General features: G+C 30.6%; 1 protein-coding gene across 1 annotated transcript in view; it reads right to left on the minus strand.

The window, feature by feature from the left end:
• Positions 1-18,458, minus strand: part of LOC143252820 (sarcoplasmic calcium-binding protein-like) — a 122,069-nt gene extending 103,611 nt beyond the window's left edge. Inside the window, exon 1 of the mRNA XM_076505562.1 lies at positions 17,934-18,458. The gene's annotated coding sequence lies outside the window, so the exon portion shown is untranslated. The remainder of the gene's footprint in view (positions 1-17,933) is intronic.
• Between the last annotated feature and the right edge of the window lie 6,678 nt (positions 18,459-25,136).

Raw genomic sequence — 25,136 nt, forward strand, 5'->3', positions numbered from 1 at the left:
TATTGCAATATATAGAATATATAGGTTACTCTATATGTGAAGGAAATAGACGAATATGTAACCAATATTTATAAGAATTTTCTAGACACTCCGAAATTAACTATCAGTAACTGACAGAAGATTGAAGATTGTCTAAAATGTTTTCAGACGAATAAGTGGTTAAATAGACAGACATATAGCTAAATATATAAGTAGGTAGTGGAATGTATACAAACAGCTAGAGATAATTAAGTATATCAAGCACTATTTTTATCAAAACAGGTTAATACAAACAAAAAATCATCACATCAGGTGTTTGGATTAAAATATGTATTGTTTATCCAAATTTTAATGTGTAATTTTATTTCGAACACGGTGTTTCTAATATGGTTTTAGTATTTAATGTTAATGGCCAATACTTGTAAAAGAAAAGCTCAGCATATTAATTATATGACCTTATTACTTATAAACACAGGTATTTCATTGTAAACATTAACGGAACGAACTAGGTCGTTGTAAGATCAAAAATTTATTCAGAATTTTCCCATTGTGTTATCTTGGAAACATACCCTCATATGTGGTGGTGCTATAACGATTACTGTATGATTTTTTTAAGTTTGCTCTTTAGTAAAATAAATATTTTAGGTCTGCGAGGCACGAAATTTAAAAAAATACAAATAAACACTGAGTAAGTAATAAAAAAAAGACCGTCTCATCACACGTTGTTCAACACTTAAGTATGAGCTCACGAAAAAACAATGTAACACAATCTATTGAATTTTGTGATTTTTTCAAAACGTAAAAAACGTGGGTGTCACCATTCTGAATAAAACTGGCTTAGATAATACAAGAAACACCTAAATGTGGATTAGTAACAACCGTATTCTGTTTGCGAGATAGATTTATCATTCAAAATTTACACCATAATAGGCTATATATCTCCGATATCTTAGTCGTAGCCTTAGGTTTCTTTTTACTATGATAATAATATATCCCTTCATTTGAAATGAGCCTCTACTAAGACATCACACAGTAAAAACTGGTTTACTCTCATTAACAGTTTGTTTTAATAGCGAAACAAAAGACAACAAACTGACTGACTCTTTGTTTTGGACAGTGCACCTTTGCACACGAGCTAACTGGCCTTATACTCAAACATTCACTCTTGGTAATAGATAAGAGGTTTTCCTGTCATTAAAAGGAATTATTAATCTACATGTATGAGCTACGACATATTTTACGTTAGAATCGCTATGAGAAATACAAACCTGGATACTATAGTCTGCTAAGTAACTTAAAGCATATGCTTATTAACTGCTTATATATATGCATACTTTCAAGTGCATATAACTGCTTATATATATGCATACTTTCATCGCGGTTGGTGATAATCAGATACTATTTTCAATGTTCTCATTTACAAAATGGTGTTGCCAATTCATAAAAGTGTGCATATTTTATAAAAATAACTATCTACTTACTAATAATTCGCTGGTTATTTCGAGAAAATTAAATATTTATGTGGCTATATTAAATATATTTTCTTATCATGCATGTATTTACTTAACACTTTATTTAGTAATCAAATTAGCTACATTTTACAGTGTACCATGTCATGTCATAAAGGTTTCTCACTTTCTACATCATGAACGTCCTAGTTACAAGTGCTTGGTAAACAAACAACCGACTTAAATTATGAATTTAGGTTTTGCGAAATTGTATAGTACTAAACAGGTATAGTGACATTTCATGTGTGTCTAAGTACAATTCCAGTTTCATAATATATTTACATCTAGAAAACTAATAAGTTACTGTTATGCTGGTGTTTTATGCATTTTGAAAACATGAAAAAGTATTTTTAGTCACCATTGACTTCGTGACCTTACACATTATAATGAATATTTAATATACTGCGTTATCTTTCAAAGTCTATTAAAGTTGTAAAAAATATTTATAAAAAGATTAACAAAAGCTTGAGAGGTATATTATTGTAAGAAATAAAATAAAAAATTTTACATTTAGTAAATTTGAGATTATGATAGCCTCTCTTTCAATAAATCACATGTACATACATATATGAACTCTCTATGTTTGTTTACGTGTCAATAGACACTAAATTACATTTTTATAAACTACACATTTAAACTATTGATATTAAGTATTTCAGTGTTAATAGCGTTCTGATCTATCGTACAACACTCAACGCCAGATTTCGATATCCGTACACGGGATAGCAAAGATATCCTACTGTGTATCTTTTCTTTGTTGTTGTTAAGTACAAAGTTACACAATGAGAAACTGCTTTTTTTTAAAAAAAGTTTTTTTATCAGTAACTAAGTAATCTATAACTTAAAGAGCTGGAAAATGTACTCTAAGCATATAACAGAAAAAAATTTACCTACTATAGTATATGTTTTACCAAGGATTTTGTTCACGAGCAATTTTTTCTTAATTTTAAGTGCAAAACTACTCAATGGACTGTTTGCATTGTTTTCTTCACGGGTATTGAAGTTTGATTTTTGCATAATAAATCTACAAGCTTATAGTTTATCTATAAAGAACTGTCAAATATATACTGGTAAAATAATATATATATCAGTGTATCCGATATTTCACTAAAGTTTTGCATAGCCGTTTTTGAAGATAAATGGTAGAATATTAGTGAAAAATCTAGAAAAGTTTCTTTAAAGTCAAAGCGCTTATTTTTTGTTTACTTTTTAATCATTAATCTATTACAACAAATACGAAAGCAGTACGTATACAGTACGTCTTAAATCTGTATTTTATCTACCAAGGTAATAAGCGATAAAGACTCCTTACTATATTTTTAACAGTTTAAATAGTAAGATTAACCAGTTGTAAGACTTTATCGACTTGATGTAATTGTACAAAGTTTTCAATGAGAGAATATGTTGGTCTACACTGTTTATTCTCTATGTCGCTTATCAACAAAACTATTCAATACACAGTGTCACATGTTTCATTACTTAAAACTCTTATACAAAACTACATAATGGGATATCTGCCGCGGTTTTTAGCGTTGTAAAACCTCAAACGTACCACTAATCCAACAGGAGACACACTAAAATAGGCAGATAGTCAACAACAACCACAGTAATATCTTGGGCTATTCGTGTTTGACTTAATACTTTGAGTTGGCCGTCATTCTTACAGTGCACCCACGTTTCACAAAATGTGGAAACCTTTTTTGCAAAAACTGGGTGCAAATCGTTAACTCTTACATTTACAGTCTTGTTACAACTATGATGAGATGAAAGACAAATCTCTGAATCTTCGAATAATATCTGTTGGAATAAGGCTTTTCCATTGTAATACATACTAGCTGGAGTACTCGTTCCTTGAACGAAAGTTATGTAAATTCATGATTATTGAAAGGTTTTCTTAATACGTGAAAAGTTGCTTCTCGTATATGTAATTATAAAAAAAAACCCGCAAAAATACCCATAAGAACTGCAGAACTTAAAATGTGAAACTGCACATTTACATGTATCTCCGCATGGATTCAAAAATCCTTCATGCCAAATTTGGTGAATATCCATCAAAAAAAGGTGAATTATTGGTAAAAACCACAAAACGCAAATCTGAAAGTATACATGTATCTTCACATTGGCCAGATTAATTTCCATTCTAAATTTTGTGAACATCCATCTCAAACAAGCAAAGTAGTGATAAGAAAATGCAAAAATTCACATAAAAACTTCAAAATTCTGTATTTAGAACTGAAACGTTGATGTATCCATGCATGAACCTGATGAACCTCCATAAAAACTTCAAAGCTCAATATTTAAAACTGAAACTTTGTAAGTACCCATGCATGGACCTATTGAGCCTTCATACAAATTTTGATTATCATCCATTTACACTTTGTGAAGTAGTTGCATGGAAATACAAGAGATACTACTGTTATATTTGTATTGATACCCTAGAAATATCTGTGTGAAATAATCTATGATATGTAAAATACATCTACTATAAAGCAAAAAACACAGGAAGCTTCTTACAATGTATTTGTATTGCTATAAAACAACACAGAAATAATGCTGATAGCTTTGTAAAATCTCGTGACTACAGTATTTTTGAAGAGTGGATACTTTTATATCACGAGCAAGAAGGGAAAGGAAAAGTGTGAGAGATATTTTTGAAGCAATAGTCAAACAAAACATCACATGAACATATGTTAAAATATTTTAGATTGATTGAAACATATTACATTAATTTATAAACACGTTTTGCTTATTGAAATTTTGTTTCTTTTGAAACATTACAACACTACTAACACTAAGCCTACTTTGGTTGTGTCGAGAAAACTGTCCTTTTACCGAATATTGATGAATTTGAGCTTTTTGTTCATTCTTCAGTAAAAATAACTGGCAAATAGTTAAGTAAGTTTCCAAATATATATAAACTGTTATTAATAAGATGCATTAAAAACTTAAAAGTGTAATTTCTTTTTTCATTAATTGTCTACACTTAGGCTACAAAGATTTAAATTTGTTCCCCAGTGTAGCATAGACCATTTCTGAGTGAAGTCAACTGGGGACAAGCTAAGTAGTTCCCACAACTAAGATGTCATTTCATAATTCAACTTTCTCTAATTTGTTCTTTAATCATTTAACGCACACATCTATGAATAAAGACAATGTAGCAAAGTCAGAAGAGGTATTGCAATGCGATATCCTGAAATATGTTATTTTGATTTCATACAGTCCTTAACGGTTTGCTCCCAAGTGATTCAACCGTAAGTATTAAGGCTTATAAAGACTAAAAACCAGGTTTCGATACTCCAGGTGGTTACAGTCCAGATAGCTTATTGTGTACTTTGTGCTAAACAACATAAAATAAGTATAACAGTTATTTTTCAAAAGTAACGAAATTTTTCTTTCATTCAAATTTGAATCATAAATTGTTGCGGGAATGTGTAATGTTGGATATAATAACACAAATAAACTATGCATTGCCACGATAACGTTACTTTTAATATTTTGAGCGATTTGTTTTATAGAAATCCATTTTTATAGGAATGAATATAGAAAACACGATAGTGTTCTCCATCAATCAATCTACCTATACACACATATATATATCAAAACACTACTTCCTTCTCCTGAATGCCTTATATCCTAGATCCTATTAACGTTTTCCTGTGTAAAATGTAAAACTTTTTGCTTTCTCTTTTCATCTTGATGTGTTGAATACATTTATCTCGTATAGTAGCATCGTTTGGATTCCTTCTAGTGCAGTTATTGTTTTTGTCATTTCTTATACATTTTTATTAATTGTGTTACAAATTAGTCTTTTCCTTTTCTATTCTAAATCTCTTAGAATCATTCACTGTATTTGTAATAATTTTCCTTACAAATTTTCTCCATTTCTCTTGATAATATTACAATTACAATTGCTTATATACATAAAGAAATCTCTATTGAACCAAGTTTTTAACTTACTTTCTACTTCATTGTGATAATTATTTCTAAGTAGAATACAGTGGTACAATCTGTTGTTCTTTTTATGAATAAATATATTTATAATAAGAACTGAAAAATATTGTTGTATATCTTACAACTAATCAATAATAATTTATTCCTTGTACCTTGGAAATGATATATATATGTATATGTTCAAACACTAAAGTAGGGTTAGTTGTAATCTATAGTCCTGTTTACTTTTATTCTCCACACAGGTATAAATGCGCATGTGCAATATGAAAAAATTATACAAATTCTATTACGACCTATTATGACTTTATTTCGGCTACAGAGATATTTTATGTAAAGGCTACGAAACACCTTTAACAAGAAAATATCAACATCATATACATTTTTTCTCTATTAAGCTATAAACTTTCATATGCTAGATGAAAGAAATTAGTCCACAAATTCTTTTACGATCTCTTATGAATGTTTTAGTTTATTTGATATTACGAGAACTTTTTGTCTTATTTTCGAGTTTTTTTGCTGATTATGTAAGATTATCTAATTATAATGAATGTCAGTAAGTTAACTCTTGCCATATCTGACAAATAGGTTAACACAGCTTCTAATTAATAAAAACATTTTGCTAAGTTTTAGCTCGATGATTGCCATTAAAGGATAATAAGGCATATTACATTTTCCATAAATAATTTAGGTCTAAACTTGTGTCAAAAATAAATTAAATGAAATTGAACACTAATTACTTTTCCCGTCTAAGCAAGCGATTCCACAATACGAGATGTCATACACTGCCAGACGTATCTTTTTATCTTTGAATATGAAAGCTAAAATTATACAGTATTATTCTAATAGAAAACATTTTTGTCTGTCAATATACTTAATTTTTATTTTTAATTAAGTACTTGATAACATTTCTTAAAAATTTCTGTTTGTTCACTAATACGTTAATAAATAAAAAAACAGATTGAATCCTAATAACATTCTGAGTAATTTTGCATACAGTTTCTTTCAATGAAATATCAATCAGTACATTAGTTTAAATCGATATTTTTAAATGTTTAACATATCCAGTTTCATTTTAGTCAATCTTTTGCTTATTAGTCTTATCTTTTAACTGTTTTGCTACCTTATGCGGCATGTATTACAAATGTTGTGATATATCTATTGCAAACACTTTGAAAAATTGGTATAATATATTCGTAGTAGGCGAAAATAGGCTAGTATGTGCGCAAAAAACGTACTATTTTAATGCTTTAAAATATAAGTTGTGGTTTGTGATGTCAATAAGGTCACGTAAGTAATTTGGAGATTTTGCTTTCCCCCCCATGTGTATCAAAACTCCGGTTTCTATCAGTATACGGCCACAGACATACCGCTGTTCCACTGCAGGCTTGTAGAAGGGATGAAGTGTATATTTATCTTTCAAGATCACATTAGAATCTTACTATCAAGTAAAAGGCCTTTTAGCCAGGAAGTAATTTTACCAAGGACTCCACATTCCAAATCCAACTGCTGCTTTAAATAACCTAAACTAAGCCATTTTCAATAAAGAAATAGTACATAACCACTACATCCACATGACGTACAAGATAAAATAATGTATTTCTTCCGTTTTATATAAGCAATGAAACTCGTAATTAAATTAGAAGATAACAAAGGTTAACAATGACCTGAAGTTGAAAATAATCAAATTTATATTTTAATTAACAAAACCTTAAAACTTTAATTAATTTTGTTCCTGCTCAAAGAGAAATTAAAAGTTGTTTTATGATACAATTTCCTCAGGTATTTATTTATGAAAACGTTAAATGAATATCATATATCAACCTTTTCCAATTAGGCTCCAACATTAATGTCATATAATAATAATCGTTGTTCTAAGCTGTTCTTTTTCGTCCGTTATAGCTGCTCTAGTTCATTTCCAATTTCTAAATTACTGTTCTCTAAGTGTTTAATGCCGCACAATTTGAAGTTTTATGTTGAGCATATGGTATAGCCTTTTATATCATGTTTAAAATCAAATTTATACAGTGCGAAAGATTGTTTCTTTTTGAAGAATGTAAACTAGTCCAAGTGATACATTTTCCAATTTAAAGCTCTTAATGGCCATTCATTTATGATTTTTAAAGTTCTAGTAGATAAAAGATAAAAAAAGAGATGAAAAATTTATCACACAAATTTGTTTCAGGTTATTGAAATAAACTAACTGAAAGTGAATTGTGTAATTTTTATAGGATTGTAATATTTTTTAGTTTCGTTTCAGTAAATATTGACACACTTTGTGTGTTTCTTTTGCGATGATAATTTTTTTTAATTATCATACAACTTTCATTTATTATACAAAAATAGTGAGGAATGTCAGTTTTTCTGCTAAAATTTGTTCTGAATTACAATATTAGTAACGTGTTTTTAATAAAATTAGATTATATTTTTCTGATAAATCTTGTATCACCGAACTATTACTGCGAAAATAAATAAAATGATCGATTCATATCAGAGAAATTTACATGTTACTTACCTAAATAATAATCGATTTTTAATATATTCCTTTGTTGAGTTAGAAGAAATACAAAAGAAACATTAGATTTTGTTTAAAATCATGGAGTACAGGTCGAAATATACTTTTTAAACGATCTATAATTTGCAAGATATCTAAAAGTAAAAATGTAATTAATCCACAATACAACAAAAATTATTCCTTTTATAACGCTTCATTTTAATTCTTGAAATGTTTCATGCCATAACTGATTACGCTTTATATAAGAAAAGTTCGCTTAGTCATAAACTTATATTAGATCACGACCGAATATATTTCTACTATATTTTTATGATAAAATAACTAATAAAGAGCTAAGTAAATTAGACTACTGTTGATTAAACATCCCTTTATTTAATACTTGCCTGATATTTTCCCTTGTATTGATAAAATCATTTTGTGGAACGAATGCTTTTAACCCTTTGGTACAAAAATATACATTACACACGACATCCCCTGCCCAGAAGGCTCAGAAGATTGTCAGAATCTTTATAATGCAAAAACAAGTTTCAGTGTTCGTATTGGCAGTGCGCATATAGGCCATGTCGTAGATTTGCGCTACAGAAAAAACGAAACACAAATTATATGAAAAAATAAATTTGTTCCTGATGCATATTAAAATGCATATTGACGTGTTGCAAAATTCCTTATATAATTTAAAGCCTAACTTTGTAAGTCTAAGTGATGCTTTTAATTTATATTATTTTAAATGTTTCTCTCTATTTTGTACCGTACGTTTTTATCGTGTTTTGAGAACAATACAACCAATTTTCATCCTCACTAACGATTCTAAATTCGAATTTATGAATCTATCATTTAAATAAGCACTAGAACACTTTATTACAGAAAATAAAAAATGTTTAAGGCAGAAAACGAGCTCTAATAATGGACAATTGCAGATTATTGCGTTTTTTTTTCTATATTATCTTTACCACAATATATTGAAAAATAACGAAAAATTACCCTTGGTTACATGCATGTTTTTCATATAAACAGTATCTTTCGAGTTTTGAAATGTAGAATTTTTGATGCTTAAATATTACAAATTTTATTGCAATCATAACTTACGAATTGAAGTTATTACTTGTTTTTGTTTATCCTGATTATTATTGCCGGAACTTTAAAAAAAAGTAAAACCAGAAAGGAATCACTCAGTGAATGAAATACGTTTGAAGCCTTCATAAATGTTTTGTGTGATAGATGCAGTGTGCAAACTCGGACAACTATTACATACTTCATTACTGTAATTAATTGTGTTTCCAGCATCGCCGTTTGTATTTCTGATGTCAAGGTTTTGGAAGACTGCCTAAGATTGTTCACAATGGTGTGAATATGTATTTCGTTTTTCATTTCAGTTATTCTTCTTTTGAATAATTCGTTGAAAATTTTGACATTTTGACTATGCTTTTGTACTTCTTTTTAATACTCTGTTTTTTTTCATTCGCTGTCTTGAATTTTTAACAAAGATCAAACTCTCATTCTGATTATAAACGAAAAAAATGTGTAGAAAAATAATATCTGTAAAAGCAAACTAACTTTTGGTTCACTTTTGTAGAACTCCGTTTAGTAACGAGAAAGAGAAATTATTGTAATCAATAATATCGATATACTTCTGATTGAGAAGAAACGTATTTCTTAATTATTTTGACGAAATATGGCACACGAATAAGAAGCACATATTTAAAAGTGATCATATTTTCATAACGACAAACGAAATGGTAAGTGTTGTATAAACATATATTCCTGAAAAGTGGCCTACTGAAAAATTGGTTTAACGTGTAAATGAGTAGTTATTGCTCGAATAACTTGTTCCTATTATTTTCGCATCACTTTTACATAAAAAAGATTGCATCTGATGAGTCTCAAGTGTAAAGAAAGATCAATCATAACAAATTTCATTGTTTATTAACAGGACGTCAAAACAAAACTTTGACTTCAGCCTAACATAGTTTTATTGGATTTGTTCAGAACGAAGAAGGTGTGACATAGTTCGAAGATACTACATCGATTTATTAATCCACTTGTGGGGTTACAAAAGTAATATTTATATATTCTTAAACAATATAATAAAAGCAGGTATATGAAGATACTCTTACATTTCTATGAAATTAATACATTTCGTGACATACTTGTAATGCTACAAAATTTGTAACTGTATAATACAGGTTTCTGTATTTTACAATTAAATTAATTACGTGTTGTCATTTAACTATAGCTATCCTACTAAACTAATTCAACTGCTTTGTACCCAATCTGTCTAATCTTACAAAGTGTATGAAAGTAAATTACTACACAAACATCGTAAAGTTTCTCTTTACTTTTAACACAGGCTGAATGAAACTTTTTATCTTATAGTTTAAAAATAATATTAAAATAATTTAAAATTAAAATATATCATTTCTGTTTAAATTAAAATACTTTAATGATGTATCTATTTTGTATTTGTCATTTGTTTTCACGTACATTATGTAAAAGAAACTTATAACACTTTGTTTTTACTAATCTTCTTCGTTAGTTGCTTGTTTATTTGAAGTTAAGCAGAAGGCTGCATAATGGGCTATCTGTGCTCTGCCCACCACAGGTATTAAAATCCGATTTCTAACGTTGTAAGTCCGCAGACATACGACTGTAACACGGGTGAGGGTCGTTATCCCTTGATACTAGGTATTTGTCACTTCTATTTAATTTGGCCAATTATTTTTAAAAAGTAACATAACAGATATATAAATACCAGTATATAGCTCGTCAAAAGTGACGGTCAATCCCACTATTCAAGAGTTTGCGGTGGGTGGTGATGACTAGCTGTTTTCCCTCTAGTCTTACGCTGCTAAATTAAGGACGAATAGCTCAGATAGCCCTCGTGTAGCTTTGGGCGAAATTAAAACAAAAACAAACAAACAAAGCACGAAAATATCAAATAAATATTAATTTCTTTAATTGCGTAATTCTCATACTATGCGTTCACACCTATACACATTTAGCTGCGATATTATCTGACTCTAGCGTTAGTAATTATAGGTCTATTTGTAGTCTAATTTAAGCATTAGGTCTAATAAATAAATGGAATGCAAGACTTAGCTTAAACTCCACTTCATTGAACTCCTTGGTAAATTTTATATTACTCTTGTCTACAACTTAATGTCACAAACTTAGATGTTTATTAAACAACTGATAAAAAATGTATTTAACTTACAATTGTGTGATAAGAGAGCCTAATGTATCATTTGTTTTGTAATTAAGTCTAAAGACGTAGTATGCAATAAATTACCTTAGGCCCAAGAGCGTAAAAATTCTCATGAAAAAAATCAATTCTAAATCTAAATAATTTCTGAATTAAAATATTTTGCTATTATATAACCGAATCTGTAAAAAATAAAGTATAAGAAAACAAACTCTTCTAATAAATCAATGTTATTTAACTTCTGCAGTGGATATTAGTGTATAGAAAACATTAACACTAAAAACACATGATCTTATTATCAATACCAAATTGTAGTTTTTATTTAATTAGACACTTTTTGCTTTACATCTTTTTCAGAAGCATTAAAAATTCAATAGAATGTATTTTATTATTCAAACTCTCTGAAGCTTCCTACTGCCAGTTTCAGTTTGTTTTAGTGAACCTCCTGCAGATGCTGCAAAGTGAAACGTTGAATGTATAATTAAATAAAAAAATATACATTTGGTGTTATAAGGTCGGTTATTTCTAGTAGTAATAAATCAACATGTATATTTACCATAAACACCACAGGTGGCCTAACAACGATATCAGGTGATTGTTTTGTTGCTAAGCGACCATTTATATTGTCCAGTATTACCAAATCAGGAGCATGGCATGAAGACAGAAACTGCTTATTTTATATATTATCAATATTATTACATATATATTAATTAATGTTACCGTGTTTATATTAATTTGTGAAACATTCTGCAGTTAATGGTACTATTGTTCAACGAAGTTTATAAGTAAAACAGAAATTAAATTGAAGTAGCTTATTCGAAATTCTTGCACCTTTTTAAAATGAAATGTTTAGTATATCTTGTTTTACATAATGCATGGCGTGTCTTATTACACAAAATGGTAAACATTAAATCATGCAATGTCTAAAAATCTACTTTGAACATTGAAGGCTATCACGTAGTAATATTCACAATCATTAAATTCACACTAGACGTTATATATCATATTTAAGATAAGTTCAAGATAACAGTTTCTGTCATCTTGGTATTGAATAATGTCTATTCAGCGTCACATCCTTTAAGTTATTAGAACAAAACCTTTTTATATCACAAAGCCTATTGATCATTGAATATTTAAGAAATTTGAGTAAATTTCAGAGCTTAGACCAAAACACATCCAAGAAACTCTATCAATCTTTATCTTTTAAAAGAAAATTATTGTAATGGAATTTAATGTGCAGAAAGAAAATTAAATATACATGATTTAGAAAAATGTTCATTATACGAAAAGCAATTTTTTGTTTGGTTAAAATAATTTATAAGAATTGCATTTCTTCGTTACAATATGTAGAGTTCTAAGTTTTCACCGAGTATTGTTTCTGCTAGGATTCGTTTGTTTTTTTTTAGATATGTCATAGAGCATTAGCTACTTAAATTCACGTGTTATTATTTTATACTTATCTAAAAAGCTTTATAAAGTCTTTAAAAAGCGTTAAATGGAATAATTAAATCTGCAAGCTATCAAATGAAGATTTCAGGAATAAATTAATAGTAGTAAGGCATAAAATTAAAAATAATACGCTTAACCTTAAGTCTCTGGATTTCAGTAGGATATTTAAATTCTGTTCTCGTGTAGAAAATTTATAAGTGGTTAGGAAAAGCAAAAGGTAATGTTTATTTGATAGTCCAATTGAACGTCGTAATAAAAGAGTGATCATTTATGGTGCTACCAAATATGTAAATGATGTTTAATAGCTTATAATATATAGTTTTTCTTCAACTATGTATATGTATACATAAGGCACATGAATGTAAATTATCTATCACGTTTCAGACTGTATGCTAGTCTTGATTCTAAAATTTTGTTGCAACATGTTTATTTACTCTTGAAGTGCAATGTGATGTTCAATGGCAATTTAATTTTATTTGATTACCTTAGAGAGGAAGAAGAGAAAGAAATTCCATGATTAGTCTTAGTCATCTGCTTGAAGTTCCTTCAAGCACTCAACAGCTGTTAGTGTTTATTTGTCTAGTAAAATATACTAAATGTTTTTATAATGTTATCTTCAAAAAACACGAACGTTCATCCCAGACACATTTACTTATTTTTTTCTTTTTTATCATATCAAAAAATAATAATAATCAAGAAAGTTTGCCTGTTGTTTAGTGGTTTGACTAATGTACTCTTACATTAAGTTTATCTTTTTACAATACTCTAAGAGGATCATTCCCACGGCTTTTACGAATTGTTTCGTTTTAGCGATTACCACATTGGAAAAATGTAAGTACTATTTCAAACATTGGCATCCTATGTTATTACCTATTCTGTAAGAAGAGTAGTCATTTCGACTTGTGATAGGACTAGTAAAACGGGAAGTATTTTTACCTTTTCGTGGAATAATCCTGACTATCTACATAAATTGAGAAGTATATATATATATATATATATATATATACACACACACACATGAGATGGACAAAAAATTGACCCCTTGAAAATGTTGTTAATTTGTGAAATATTTTATTAGATAACGGAAAAACACATGTAAAACTGTATGTTTTTAGAACGCACTCGACGAGATCCTTACAAATACGATCTCAAATTCGAATTTTAACACTGGGACTCATACCTGAACTTTTCGTGATTTTATACATATTTTCATAAAAAGTGTTGCGCACCTTCCTCCAGTTAGCCAACAAAATGACCGTAGAAGTTTCTTTGCAATAACCAAACATGAAAATGTAACTAAAAAAAAACAAAACGCAAACCAGTTTTACAAGTTAATATTTAGTCGACATTCCCTTGAATGTCAGTACTCTTTTACATCGACGTAACATGCTTTCAGTGAGTTTGTGCAGATATTCCTGAGAGATTGACTGCTACCCTTCATCTTCCGTGTTTGGCTTGCGGTATTTTGTTAATCGGTTTAACTCAGACAACAAATTTTCAATTGGATTAATATCAGGTAACTAACCCGGCTATTCCATAACATAAATTACCTTATTTCTAAGATATCTTTCTAACGACTCCAAAATTGCAAAGAAGCATATATAGATATCTAATAAAAAATATAACAAATTAACAACATTTTCAAGGAGCGGGCCACTTTTTGTCCACCTCTTTTGTATAGTTCAATATTTATAATAAACCCAATTTTCAATGACTACTAGGCTGTTCAGATTATTCGTGCATAAGAGTAAATGTCTGAATAATGACACACATAGATCATAGTAGTTCTTTTAAACACGAAAAGTGAATATTTAGGTTTTCAGAGGATTCTCTTAGTGCACTTAGAAAGAAAAAAGGAAATATCTTAATTAAATCCCAGTAAACAATTTACTCCTGCTTCTTAAGAGTATGTGTTAAATAATTATTTTTAGATTTTTCAAGCATAAATCATAGTTAATAACTGTTTAACTTAATGTTCTGGATATTCTTTAGGTATTCATCTATCAACCATTATTAAACATTTGGTTTAAATAAACTGACGTGTAAAAAAGACAAAACTAAAATAAAACATAATAACTCGATGAATTATGAAATATACTCAATTAAATTATTGTTAAACAAGAAACGAACTGATATTGTAAAATACTAGATAAGCACCATACCTATAAATGTTGTTGAATATGTAACATTTTCAGAATGTGAAAAAGAGTCATTGTTCTCTCGGTAAGTTTTCTTACTATCTTACTGATTTTACTTTTATATATATACATCAACATTAAATCGTTATCATTAAAACAAAAATTAACTAAAATTCTTAACCACGTTAGAGTTTCATTATATTTCTTCCAAAATGATCCGAAAAAAATATTTCCCAAATCATAAGATGTTTCACCAAAGGCATAATTTTATTGTTGAAATATTTCGCAACGCAAACTCGTAGACATCAATTGTTTTCCATAAAATAGGATATTTCTAGAGTAAAAAGGGACCCGCACTATAGAATGTAATACCTTTGACATAATATAATATTATATTTGAAATGTTTGAAGTATATAATATTCTAACAAATAGAAGGATATAAAAAAGAACTGAAAGAAGAGAAATTCCCATATTATGTATTGCAGTGTGAGAGTTATTTCGATTTAAACTTTAAATGTTTAATTCAATGTGTAGTGTAAATATTGCTTATTGTAAGTCTTAACATTACAATTACAGCATGTAGAAACTGATATCAAGTATTTTATATCAAAGTAGTTACAGCAAACAAACCGATTTAAGCTTCAAATAGTTTCGTTTTCTTTGCTTGATAACAACAAAGAGCATATCTGAACTTATAAGTTCCACGAACATCGCTATTTGAACTCGCTATTTCTTTATACGTCCGTTTACTTATTAAATCATTGAGAAATGTTGTTCAAAAAACTTAAAATTTTCACCAGTGTATGAATGAAACATTATAATCATTGATTATGTAGAGAACTCCATTTCTTAGCTCATTTGGTTATGGCCACTGGAAAGGATAATAACTGCATTATGTAAGTGCAGTTTCCTCATAAAAGGAATATATTATCCATGTACTCAAATCTTACAAATGAATAAAAAGTATTGTGGAAATGTTGGATTCACAATATTGGTACTACATTATATCCATAGATTTTACATACATATATATTCACGATATTTATCGTAACACAATTTTATTTTTAAACAAAAATTAAATGCACAGCAAATATCTTTAATTTCACAATACATCAACCCTTTTAACTAAATTACATTGATATCTGGATTATGAATTTTAATCAAAATGATAGATCTTAATGTTAAGTTCTCCTTTTAGTGTAACATTTTACTTAGAGGTATGTCAATATTATTAAGTGGGATTCTGAATTAAAAACCATAAACGCTTATTCATGAAAATTTGGTACAATAGCATTCCCGAGATTCACTCAAATGGTTGGATTATTGTAGAAGTTCAATTTTTGGTCTACTGAGCTTTGAGAAATTTTAAATTATAAAATGATGAAAAAATTGAAAGAGGAAATATCACCACCAAAACAAAAGTTTACTATTCAAAAGCTTCGCAGTATGGTTTTATCTCCAAGTTTTCCGTCATATTTACTGCAGAGCCACACCTTACAAACTACATTGAAATAAGATTTCTTCAAAGAAGCAATTCCTGTGTTACCTAGCAAATCGATTTTTTCGTTTAGCAAGAAATATTTCAGACCAAAGATTGCGCGATCTCTATCGTGGTGCTTTCTATTTTTAAACTTTAACTAACATCTCTAATTAGAATGATTGACAAACTAACAATGCTTCATACAGTTCTGGAACGTTGAACATATTTCTAATGTCGTTTCTCTTTTGAACAAAATTTACACAGGTGTTTTCAAGCCAATGTTTCTCATGATACATGTACATCCTACTGAAACTACACTATTGCACAGAGCAATAAATAGGTTTATTCGTTGTCTTGAGTTGAGGGGTATTATTAACCATGTGCTGTTGGTGTGTAACACGTGATTATCTCTAAGTTGCCGTCAACAAATTTATATAAAGTTCACCATGGTAACCTGTTAATGAAAAAAAAAGAATAATATCTGTATAGTAGATTTGTTTTCCTGTTACAAGTGTGGTTTACTTGAATAAACAGTCTGTTAAATATAATGGTTGTTTCTACTATTTGCGTGAAGTTCATGATAGTTCATTTAGAATCATGTGTGGAAAGATTTCTGATAGTACTTAATATGTATAAGTAAGTCGTATAAAATGATAGACATTATATAGCTTGCGAACACATAATTACACAACATTTTAATTAAGGCCATGCGAAAGTTCTTAATTGCAGACTAGAACGCCAAACAAATCTTGAAGGATATTTACTCAGTTCTGTTACACACTCATGAATTTTGTTCCCACCCTTCTTCAGTTTGTATAACACACTATGAAGAGTATATAATATGATTTGCCGAGGAAAATTTTAATTTTGATAATGTTTTAATGCAGCAAAAACTTTATTGTTATTAAACTAGTCTGTGTCTGTGGAAGGTATCTCCTGCTACCACTTTATTGTATAACTCTTCTGCAAAAAGACAAAAATGGCGTTTTATTACTTGAGGAATTACATCCATTCACAACTAATTCAAGAGTTCGATTTGATTAATCATTTGCTTAACTATGAGCACAACGTGCTTTAAACAATATTATATGAGTTTAAATAGCTAACTATTCCCGTATTCTCAAAACTGGACAATTTGTGTTGCAAAATATAAAAAATAAATATCTGTTAATTAAAAGGATTCTTACGTATTTTGAGATAACAGAGGTGCATATAGTTAGAATATACTATTTTATTTTTAGAACGAACGTGTATATATATATATATACATATATTCATCGCATAGAGCTTAGGAAAGCGAAGAAACAGGGAAAACAATATTTCTGTTACATTTTTTTTATTCGACACATAATGAATGGTTTAAAACTAGGAAAGGTAGAAAGAAATTAAAAATGAATACCACAAAAATAAAAGGTTTTATCATACAATACAAGTTTTGTATGAAATAGAAATATATTCTAACTAGGAAAGTTAGAAAGAAATTAAAAATGAATATCACAAAAATAAAAGGTTTTATCATACAATACAAGTTTTGTATGAAATAGAAATATATTGAAAACATGTTATATTGAGAGTACCTGATAAAATGATTTATAAACAAGTGCTAGATTTCGTCGCATAGAAGTGTTGTTTTTTTTTACTCGCTAATCATCTAACTTATCATGTGAGCTAACATGCAAGTATGTAGAAGATATCAACAGGTAAGGTAGTACTTACGTGATCCTGTTTCAGAAGAACTCCGTAGAAACTGTGGTAGATAGCGGTTGCAGTAAGTCTGGAATCGTTGATAGACTTGACGGCCGACGTGGGTTACCTTGTTCTGGTCCGTGTTATGATCTTCGGTGGACCGAGCTTCTCTGGAAGAAGCTACGGTCGCGGAGTTTTTGGTAGCCACTTTGAACACGTGAGCTAGATCCAGCCTTAGTTCAAGAGTACTTCCTTACCTTCCTACCTATTTACCCTACTTGCTTACCTGACTACCTACCTCTGCTTATTTCTAGCTAGTTTGCGCTTGGATTGGGCAATAAGTATCCTATTCAAACGTCACTGACGGGGTTTGTAACGAGGCTCTTTCCCCCCGAGTTTCGCTAATCCCTAGCTAATGACTTTGTGCTTTTCCCCCTACTGCGCCAGAAGACTAGCTTCTGCATAACACATTGACGAATATCCGGGCTACGGCTGCTGTCGCACGCTCTCCACTGGAGTTCAACGATGAAAGAGAAGGAATGCTTTCTAGGTGAGAGACGAATGGCTACAGCAGCGGCATCACGGCGATGCCGCTGCTGTAGAGTGCTGCTCGGACCACACGCTGAGCTACATCAGTACAAAAACCAAAACCGCATTCAGAACATTCAAGTGGAAACGAAGTACTATAGGAAATATTAAAAGCTGCTACTTTTCCTTCGTTTTATTTTGCCTTTCGTGCTTTCCGTTGGAAAGTCAATAAAACAAACATACTCCAATATTACAATTTTTGTTTGTGTCCACAGGTTATTGATTATTAATGTATGTTTGACTAGTAATGTTTTTTAACATTGCTTGTATTTTAGAACTGGGACAACGATAGCATTTTTTTAAAGAATGTCACATGATTCGTCCAAATTCTGTAAATAGTTTAATTAATAATCAGAATAGGGACACTTAATATATGGTGGTTTATTTATTTTAAAAGTTTAGTGTAAAGCTACTAAAAATAAACTGTTTTCGATTACCGCCTCTAAGCTTAAAATTATAGGTTAGGCAACTTGTCAACAACACCCAACTTTAACTACTGAACTACCTTTGTCTGACCAAAAACTCCTATAACGCATTCATATCCTCAATGGTCCGTCGAATTACAGTCCAAGCACGCTAACTAGTAAGTCACGCTCGGCACTGAAAATATTATTGTAGTCATGTCTTCAAAAATATCTTTTTCTAACAATCTCTTTCCAGATATTAGCATTATTTTTATTATAGATATGTAATCTGGAGATTTCAAAATGTTATTAAATAAGTTCAGTAAAATAATTTTACATTTGTTTTTTTTCAGCACAAAGTTACAAAAAGAACTATCTGTGTTCTGCCCACTGTGGGTATCGACATGCGACTTACAGTGCTATAAGTTCTCAGACTTACAGCTGAATTTCCGGGGAAGCACAATCAGAAGTTTTTAGAATTTCAATACTATCGAGTTTTAAATATTCTAGCTATATATTTTGCTTTTCATAAAATTACTGGCTAAGCGTCAAGACTGAGGGCTTATAATCCTAAAAATAGGTTTTTGATACCAGCGGTGGACAAAATACAGATAATACATTCTGTAGATTTGTGTTTGATTCGGTATGGTCACGTGGTTAAAGCAGTTGCCTCGCAATTTAAGGGTCTCAGGTTTACATCTCCCTTTCACCAAACATGTTTGCTCTATCCGCCGTAGGGACGTTATAAATTGACTTTCAATACCACAGTTCTTTGATAAAAGCGCAGCTCAAGAGTCGGCGGTGGGTGGTGGTGACTAGCTGCGTTCCCTCTAGTCTTTCATTGCTGAATTAGAGACGACTAACGCAGATAAGCCTTCATGTAGCTTTTCTTGAAATGAAAAAAAACAAACAAAGACAATTTGTGTTTAACAACAGCGAACAAGCAAAATAAAAGATTGTAAAAAAATGTTATTTGTTCCAAATAGATACGCCTGAAAGTTCCGCATATTTCATGGACAATTAATTTCCTATTTGCGCACTTCGGAAACAATGTTATATTTACAAGCTAGCAGCTAACTTCTTATGGTAATAGCATGGGAAAACGCTGCATATTCTACTGATAAACGTAAAAACCTGTTATAATATGATATGCTGGTTATAAACTATTTTATTCCATGTCTGTGCGGTACTAGTATATTTCATGAGTTATTGAAGTATAAATTTTAAAGATAAATCAGATGGAAAAACTTGTTTTTTTCTTAATCTGTAAGTGAAGTTGCTGTTTATTTGATTCTTTTTTGTAATTAAGCAAAAAGCTACACAATTGGCTATCAGTGCTCTGCCCACCACGCATATCAAAACCTGGTTTCTAGTGTTGTAATTTCGCAGACGTTCCTCTGTGCCTCTAGAGGAGGGCCTGTTTATTTGAATAGATCTGAATTCACACTATGATAAATATTTAATTTCCTAACTTGCGCCATTGATGAAAATCGAATGAAACTGAAGACCAAAATTTTATATCTCTAACCTGCCTAACGTATTAGGGTTAAAATACATTATGTCAGATTGTGAAATACATACAACAAAACTACTTGTATATATTTGGAAAAGAAAGAAAAGCTAAATTATATCGTTATGACAACAAGGTTAAATTGTAGCCACGTGATTTAAAGGAAGAACAGAAAACTGATGACGAAAAATATATTTCCTTTCTGAGAGATAACATTTCAAACGTGCGTTCTAGAAGAATAAAATCAAATTACACATTCATTATTAACAGATAGTGAACACAGCCTGACATTGATATAAAACAACAGCTTTAACAGCTCATCTAGTGTGTCTGTCTATGGCAGGAAATACTTTTCAATCGGTATAGTAATTAAAATTAAAATATTTCTTTTTTCTGTAAGTGATTCTGTGTTTTAACTAAGATTGTTTAATTGGGTAAACATTTACTCATGCTTATTTTGTTTTGTTTTTCTTGGTGGTAAACAATGTATTTTTACACTTCGATTAAATACTCTTATTTTCAGGACTTATTCATTTCATGCAAATAACTTCAAAGAAGAACAAGATTTTGTAAACACTGTCTACCTATAATTGTTTAAAAATCAAATATCAAATGTAAAAAGGTAGTTTATACATCAAACAAAACCAAAATTTCACAAATAGAAAACAATATTTTAATTTGAAGTCGTTTGTACTGCCTACCCTGAAGACTGGATGATGAGAATTGTTTTGGTTTTTTGAATTTCGCGCAAAACTACTCGAGGGCTATCCGTGCTAGCCGTCCCTAATTTAATAGTGTAAGACTAGAGGGAAGGCACCTAGTCATCACCACCCACCGCCAACTCTTGTGCTACTCTTTTACCAACGAAAAGTGTGATTAATCGTCACATTTTAACGCCCCCACGGCTGAAGGGACGAGCGTGTTTGGTGCGACTAGGATTCGACGAACCCGCGACCCTCGGATTACGAGTCGCACGCCTTTACACACTTGGCCATGGCGGGCCTAGGATGATGGGAAAGTTATTTTGTAAAGATATACTGCTTTAACGAAGTAGAGAAATCTCATCAAATCAATATGTAAATATCGCTATCGTAGATTGTTCTATATATGACTCTTATCAACAACTAGAAACTCCGTGATGAAACAGATGAATTTAAAATGTATATAATCAGGTTTAGTGAAGTCGTTTGTACTGCCTACCCTGAAGACTGGATGGTGAGAATTGTTTTGGTTTTTTGAATTTCGCGCAAAGCTACTCGAGGGCTATCTGTGCTAGCCGTCCCTAATTTAACAGTGTAAGACTAGAGGGAAGGCACCTAGTCATCACCACCCACCGCCAACTCTTGGGCTACTCTTTTACCAACGAATAGTGGGATTGACCGTAACATTATAACGCCCCCACTGTATATAATTAAATGTATATAATCATGTTTAGCAAAGATTAAAATGTTTATAAAAGAAGTACACACGTGAAAAACGACAGGGGAACTTAGTTAGACCCTTACAGAAATTATTTTGAAAATAATACAAAGTTGAAATATATTATCAAAGAGGATATAGTAGTTGAGTGTATAATGTTTTTATTTCTGTTTATACAAGCAATTTCAGATAAGCATGGTCCTCAGTTTATTTTCTTCTACCGCAGACGTTTAATATTTTATTTCGGAACTTGTGACCAAATATTCACGAACTTACAACTTCGTGTTTTAGTATAGCCTCATTTATTTCTTTATAGTTCAAGCTCAATAACAAGAAAAGGGCATATATTTTTATTTTCCATCTTGTTCATTTTACAAATGTCAGTCAATTCAATATATATTCAAAAATATTCATTTCATGGCAACGAGCAAAAATATGTTGCACTGACACCTGGTGGAGTATCTGGAATCACTGGAAGATAATAGAAAAAGGTTTCTACGCGTATAATGGTAAATCGGGTTCCACCATTACTTTCGTCTTGGCAACTTGTGTTTCAACGTATTTGTTTCTACGCTCATTTCAATTATAACTAAAATTTAATTCAGGTAGTTATGAAAGAAAACTACTTAAGGAAAATCACAATTTTTGAAATCTAGAAAATTGTGTTCTCTTCGTTTGTTGGATCTCAAGCACAAAGCTGCACAATGAAGTATCTACACTATGCCTACCAAATGTCTTCAAACTTAACATTTAATCACAGAAAGTACAAAAATAGTAGGCACAGTACATAAAAAACGACAGTGCCATAAATAATTATAAATATACTTTAAAATATTTAATTATTACGAAGTAAAAACACATATTCTGAACTTAGTAAGTTACTACATATCTTGCATACTCACATCTTGCTGTTTACACTGTTATAGAGTAAAATACGAAAGGTGTATTTATTACGCCAGAATGAACCTGGTAAGACTGAAGAAACTTAATGGATCGACCTTTCTCGCATTATTTTGGTCAGTTGTTACACACGAAAAATTATATACTGTTATAAAGTTTATACACACCTACAAAATAGTGCAGAGAGACTGTATAATGTAAGTAGTGATTTCCTTATTCAAAGCTTTGTTTTCAACTATGGTAGAAGGAAACTAGAATTTCAATACGATTTGTATGGGTGTTTTTTCTTATAGTAAAGCCACATGGGGCTATCTCCTGAGTCCACCAAAGGGAATTGAACCCCTGATTTCAGCGTTGTAAATCCGTGGACTTCCAGTGGGAGACCAGGATTTGTAAGTTGGGTTACAAGTATATGAAACATACGACATACACTTCAGACAATTCTAGAGAGTTAAGACCATTTTCATTTGAATCTCACGATCTTACGTTAGTCGACTGGTTAGTTGATGAATTGCCCTGAAATGAAACCACAGTCCAGACGTTTCTACATTTTACTATACATGAATAAAATCATGCTATACGCGTATTGTACAGCATTTTATAATATGTCTCAATTTCTCTAAAATACTTATTATGGTAGAGTGATATTGCATTAGTAGTCTCCAATAAACACCTACTATATTTGGTAAACATATATGTCTGGTTTATTTATTGTTCCTGGAAGGTATATTACTAATATTATTTTGAACAGATCTTGTACCAGTAAATCCGTGACAGAATCATATTTCTATATCCAGCAGACATAACAACCCGTGTTTTTCAAACTGGCTACAAATAATTGCGTGAACATCACTGTTTTTGTTATATTTAGTTGCTGATTGTTGAACATGTTAGATTTTTAAAACGGTAAATTATTATATTTATCTACATATTAACAAATTATTTTCTTCATTACACTAATAAATGTTTCCTACTTATCCTTACTGGAATTTTAGTCATTTGTTTGGAAACAATGGATGTGTGATACTGTTTAGTCCACATAATCTAAAATATTTTATTAACTATTTTTTTCTCTTATTAAAACCGACTTATGAAATATGTAGTCTACACTGTATAAGGACGTATTACAGAGTACCTAAACACATATTTCAAGAAAACTCCGTTTATTTGCATATATAAAATAAACTAACCTTATGGTATGTTAAACTGTTGCTTTAGCGCAGAGAATGCCGATACATCATATCATGGTTGATCTGCAAGACAAATTGTAAGAACCAAGGTTTCCATGACTTCAAAAGAGACATTTTAGTAAGTAGCTATCTATTAGATATGCTTCCAATAAGACTGTTGCTTCGAAAGGTAATTTAAAGACATCTGTCAATAAAGTATCATTTATCAAAAATGGCAATTCACAGGGATTAGAACTGCTTATAGGAAAGTCGGTGTAGCCTGGGAAAAAACAAAAAAACGATGGTATACTTTTATGTGATACAACTTACATCAAATTATATCTAATTTAACAAATTATTTCAACAAGGGTCAGTGTTCGATTACCTCCAACAATTCCATGAGTTGAGCAACTAGCCCAAAATAAATCATCCGAGAAATAATAAGGAGAACACGGCTTCGTTGATGCTTAGAGCAAACTATAGAAAACAAATGATTTAAAGCATGCGATGTGGTGTGTTGTTGAGTAAAATCGTGAATAAAAGCACGTGAAACGTTTCGTTCTGATTCTATCGCTTTTGCAGTTTGAGGTTGCAAGGAACAATCATGTTGCAAGAGTAGGGTCGTTTGATTTTTTTATGAAACTAATAACATATACCTTGCACATGAAGTCGATTGAATAATTTACACTGCTGGAATCTCATCCAAATGGACAATGACAATTTCCAGACAATCTGCTGTACTTGTCTTATCTGGTATGTTTGTTTGAAGTTAAGCACAAATCTACACAATGGTCTATATGTACTCTGTCTACCACAGGTATCGAAACCTGGTTTCTAGCATTGTAAGTCCACAGACATACACTGTACCACTGGGGAGCTATCTGATATGTAAAATGTGTCAGCGAATTTTGTTCAAGCATTATTCTTAATTAGTGTAATCTACGGATCCCAATTTTAATGGAAATATATAGGATGGACTTTAAACTTCCAAGTGCAATGATAATCCTCTAGATCCTTCATCACTAAACTTCAGGGGCCTGGCATGGCCAAGCGTGTTAAGATGTGCGACTCGTAATCTGAGGGTTGCGGGTTCGCATCCCCGTCGCGCCAAACATGCTAGCCCTTTCAGCCGTGGGGGCGTTATAATGTGACGGTCATCCCACTATTCGTTGGTAAAAGAGTAGCCCAAGAGTTGGCGGTGGATGGTGATGACTAGCTGCCTTCCCTCTAGTCTTACACTGCA

This window comes from Tachypleus tridentatus, chromosome 6 (genome assembly GCF_004210375.1).
Source record: "Tachypleus tridentatus isolate NWPU-2018 chromosome 6, ASM421037v1, whole genome shotgun sequence".
NCBI classification, from domain to species: Eukaryota; Metazoa; Arthropoda; class Merostomata; order Xiphosura; family Limulidae; genus Tachypleus; species Tachypleus tridentatus.